The sequence below is a fragment of the Aplysia californica genome, unplaced genomic scaffold (assembly GCF_000002075.1).
Source record: "Aplysia californica isolate F4 #8 unplaced genomic scaffold, AplCal3.0 scaffold01583, whole genome shotgun sequence".
Taxonomy (NCBI): Eukaryota; Metazoa; Mollusca; class Gastropoda; order Aplysiida; family Aplysiidae; genus Aplysia; species Aplysia californica.
This window is the reverse complement of record NW_004798853.1, coordinates 40,053-45,657: the sequence shown is the minus strand read 5'-3', so window position 1 is coordinate 45,657 and position 5,605 is coordinate 40,053.

The window sequence follows — 5,605 nt, the reverse complement described above, 5'->3', positions numbered from 1 at the left end:
TTATCACATGTAAATCTAGATCTAGATCAAGATCTACATTTAGATCTACGCAGATGATACACAGTTGTACAAACATGTTCCACCATCAGATGTTAAAACCTTGTCTACCAGTACCACCAAGGTATGTGCATTGATGATGTCAAGAACTGAATGATTGATAATAAGCTCCAACTTAATTAAAACAATCCTGAAAGTCTTTTATGTTACTCAAAGAAACGCCATATCCCCATAGACGTCTAGATCTAGAATCTAGATCTAGATCTAGGTCTAGATCTAGATCTAGATCTAGATCTAGATCTAGATCTAGATATCTAGATCTAGATATCTAGATCTAGATCTAGATCTAGATCTAGATCTAGATCTAGACCTAGATCTAGATCTAGATTCTAGATCTAGACGTCTATGGGGATATGGCGTTTCTTTGAGTAACATAAAAGACTTTCAGGATTGTTTTAATTAAGTTGGAGCTTATTATCAATCATTCAGTTCTTGACATCATCAATGCACATACCTTGGTGGTACTGGTAGACAAGGTTTTAACATCTGATGGTGGAACATGTTTGTACAACTGTGTATCATCTGCGTAGATCTAAATGTAGATCTAGATCTTGATCTAGATCTAGATTTACATGTGATAATTCATACTCAGCTCTGCTTTCTAGATCTAGATCTAGATATCTAGATCTATCTAATCTAGATCTATATTTCTAGATCTAGATCTAGATCTAGACTAAATCTACATGAGATAATTCATACTCAGCTGTGCTTTCTAATCACAGCTCTAACCGGCTGTGTATATAACGTATGCTCGATTTGAACCTATCAGACGTTAATCCAGAAAGGGACTAGAGGTTTCACATGCTTGCACCTTTAAGAGAATCACTTTGGATTAAAACACAACGTTATAATCAAATAAAACTCGTAAGAGCAGAGACACGCCCACTCACATGTAAACAAACTTTTTAGCCACATTAAAAATGGCCGCCAACAAACTCAAAAGTTTCCGTGTCACGTGACCTCGTACGGACTCTAGTTTAAAGGGGGTAACTCTATGGGCATACGTCACAAGTAAATAACCCCCCCCCCCCCCCCAGTGACCTCTCACCTCACAGGTCCGTATACAGACCACTGGGGGAAGATGACGTCACTTTCTGGCATACGTCACAAGTAACTGACCGCCCTCAATGACCTCACATCTCACAGGTCCGTTTTCAGACCACTGGGGGAAGATGACACTAGCACAGGCTTGTCAACTTTTTCAAAACACAGTCAGGGACACCCAACGTTATGGCTATGACATCATCAGAGTATGTGACGTGGATTGTTGGCAGGTGCTCTGATGTGGTTTGCTCCTTTTTTTTTTCTATCAAACACCTCCCGTCCTTATCTCTCCTCCTTTTTTGTGCATGTTACTCTCTTGTAACACACCTATTCTTCGGCACTTATATGACCTTATCGTGTTGCAAGTGCCGTAAAACTCTGGCTAAAACTAAAGAGTACCCAACAATGGCGAGCACTATTACATCAAGTGGGAATGGTTTTGGTGTAGTGAACTACTACATATGTAGTAAATAAATATATTCTCAAATTCATATTTTGTCGAATCTGGGACAGTCCCGGGAAGAACCGGACAGTTGGCACGCTCCTGTAGAGATTTCTCAGTCCAATCACAGTTCGCCTCTGTGCTTCATCCAACACAGGGGATAAAAGGTAAGCTGCACATTCAATCGACAGGATATGCCTGCAAGATCGAATCGGATCAGAAACAAGTGGGTCATAATATACACATTTCAAACAATTTTTAATTTTTTTTTTAAAAGATTAAATCATGAAGACCTCAATAACAAGCAAGCTGCACGTTCAATCGACAGGATGTACCAGTACGACGGAATAGGATAAGAAAAATCAGTCGATCAGACACACGTATCAAACAGTACTTTTTTGAAACATCGAATGTTTGGCCTCACACGCAGTGAAAATAAAATACAATTTTAACATAACAATGAATGCCTTGGTTTGACTCGTCAAAGAAGGCCTCAGTTTTTTTTCTCATTTGTCCTTGGGGTGCACGTACTATATGCCACATACGGTACTAAAACTATCTATTGACTGACATTGTGTTTATCTACAATGCTGTTGGTCCCAGTTCGAATCCCTAATCGAAAAAGTAGACTTGAATCGGTTATCAACTCCTGTCTTAAAGATGAAAAACAGGAAGACACATTTTTCGTTTGTTTTTGTAAAGTGTTTTACGGCGCTCGCAACTGCATAGGTCATATGAGCGCGCCGGACACTCCTAATATTTTCAGTTGGTAGGAAATTTTGAATTTTGCCCGGGTGACGGCCGAAGCCTACTCTTGTAGATTTTAGACCACCAAGGGATCTTTAACGTGCGCAACTTGCACACGGGCCCTCCAAGATTTTTCGCCCTTGTCCGAGAAGGCTAGGTGTAGATCTTTCCTACCAGAAGATCAGGGGTGTGACAGAAAGACAGCAGTAAGGAGGAGTCAAGGAGTAGCAGTAGAAAAGCTGCAGAAAGAGTCAGGAGCCCAGAGGAGGGGGCAAAGGAGGTGAGGGGGTGGGGGCAGAAAGTGGAAATGAAAGCAGACAACAGAATATTGCTAGAGAGCAGGAAAGGAGGTGAAAGGAGACAATTTTAGAGAAGAAATTGTTTCGGTCGCTACCCGGATTCGAACCCGGGACCTTTGAATGAGAGGCCAACACCTTAACCTCTAGGCCACGAGACCCCCCGGGAAGACACAGATGTTGACTCAGCTAAGGTAATCATAAGACACGTACATGTATTCAAGTGTTTCCGACAAAGGACCTGAAGTGAAAACATGGAAGGAAGTCGTTCTTATTTTACAGTTCTCCTTCCGTCAGATCGTTTTTCGAAGCACCACACAGCAGAGACCCGCGTACAGGCTCACTGACAACAAAGACTGTCACTTATATCACCAACGTCCACAAATAATAATAATAATAATAATAATAATAATAATAATAATAGTAATAATAATAATAACAATAACAATAATAATAATAATAATAATAATAATAATAATAATAATAATAATAGTAATAATAATAATAATAATAAAAATAATAATAATAATACTAATAATAATAATTTTGATAATAATAATAATGGATTGCATTTATATAGCGCATATCCACTTATGCAATGCTCTATGCGCTTAACATGATACATATTATGGATTTACAAATCAATTTTAAAGGCACATAGTGTTACATACTCGTGCACACACATATTCACGCACGCACGCACGCACGCACCACACACATACACACATACATACACACATACGTACATATGCACATACACTAATGTGAGTAATCCACACGTCCCTGCCAGAAGTGAACAAAGACATCGTCGTCTCTGTAGTCTGCTGAGAGACAAGGTCAACTCACTGTTTGTCTTCACAACAGAAAATGTTCGAAGTCGAAATGACCCGCCAAGCACCGATAAATGAAAGATACATTTGATGTGGCCTGTGAATAGGTCTGTATCATCATGCCTTTAGAGGGCAGATGTTTTGGCAATTAAAATACAGGGTGATCCAAAAAAACCAAAAACTTTACAACTTTTATTCTGAATATCTCAAACAAAAATTGTTCTAGAATGCTATAATTTGGAACAGACATAATTCATTCAAAAGGAATTTGTTTGATATAAAATCTACGAAGAAGACACATGTTTTGAAAACGGAAACGGCTAAAAGAAAAAAAGCACCCCCCCCCCCCCCCCCCCCAAAAAAAAAAAAAAAAAAACCCGCAAAGTTCCCCAATGTTTAAAATCTTGTAAAGGAAGTCGTGAAAAGATTAGTTGACCTTTTTCTTAATTTTCTCTTTGAAATTGATTTTCTATCCCTGTGACAATTAAACAATATTAAATTTCTTTTATTAACTTTTAAAAACCTAATGATTTCTTTCTGAAATTCCCAGAAGCAATGCTCCACATTCCCTCCTTTGGACTCGACACATTTTTAACGCGTCATTCAAAATGTTCAGTGGCGCCCTAACACAAGGACCTGTTAAACCATGAGTTTTTAAAGCCACATACACTCTACATGTTCACTAAAAGGTGGCTTCTAGTTCTAGAGACAATAGAGTGGGGTGCCCAATAGACAGCATTTTTGAAGTTAACATATCCCGCAGGGTGAAAATGGGCCTTGCACTAAACCGAATGTCATCGACGAAATGATCCCTCTTTACAAGACAATCGAGGAATCATGAACACATTGCCATGCTCTGATCCATGTCATCTCGGCCTAGCGAAGATGAACATGGTATAGTCGTAGGTTAAGATCTGCCATTAGAATGCAGACTGTTGATGTGTAGGAAAGTCCTAGCTGCAGATTGTCTACGGACAGGCGTCTCATGGGACTCGGCAACTGAAATCTGCACTCTGGTGACGTTTAAAGGGCTGCGCATGGTGCGTGTTCGACCTGAAGTGGTCATTTTTTAAAAGAACTTTTTAGTTCTGATTCGCTATAGAACCAAACTGACGGAACTTCTCTACTCATGACGCCAAAGGTTTTGGGGGCACCTAGGCATTCTCTCCATGCCGTGCGCAGAACTTACGAAATGTCAGGGATGGTGAGTTTGTGGAGAGGTAATGTTCAATACAAAAAGCTCTCTGCTCTTTACTAAATGTAGCCGTGATCTCTGCAGGCAAACACAATTTGGGGAAAATAATGTCTGCAGACTTCTGTTGATTTGTTAGACTGCTGTAGCTTAGCAATATGCCGTGATTGTTGCAACTTTTACTGGTTGGCCTAATGCGAACTGGCTATGAAAATGGCGACAAGGTTGAAAATGGGTTGTTTTTTTAATGCGCTATATAGAGCAAAACCATTCAATGGACTTATATAAATACATATCAGAAAAATTCCTTTGGCTTCCAAACGTTATGTTCAAATCTGAAACGCAAAACTTCCGTATGGAGGAAGATATTTACAAAACAAGTTGTAAAGTGTTGGGGGGGGGGGGGGGGGTTGGATCACCCTGTACATATTATAATAATGACAATTACAAGCATTCTGTTTAGAGACTAAATCAAGCAAGACTATAGCTCCCTGTCAATCAAAAATACCTATGGCATTATTTCATTATGTGCGTAGGCTGTGCCTCAGCTAAGGCCTTTCCAATGAATGATAACATTGTCTCGTTGTGTTTTCCTCGAGTGCTGTTACATGGGTCTGGTTTTTCTTTGGAGTGGAAACGTGGAAATTACTAAAGAAAGTCGGTTCCTTCCAGTTAGAAAATAGCCATATGAGTACATACGTCATACATACATGGTAAGTTCTACTGGGTTGGGGGTATCGTACAACAAAGGTGGACCTGTCAGACTTTTTTTCTCTCCCGTGATAAAGGTTGTCTTGTTGTTGTGGTCTTCTGAGCCAAGAACCACATTAGGACAAAGGGGGCTCTCGTGGTCTTGAGGTACGGCGTTCGGTGTCCGCCTCTCATTCAATGAGACCCGGATTCGAAACATGACACATGGCAGCGACGGAACATTTCGTTCTATAAAAGTGTCTCTTTTCACCTTCTTTTCTTCTTTCGAACCGTGTTCCGTTGTCTG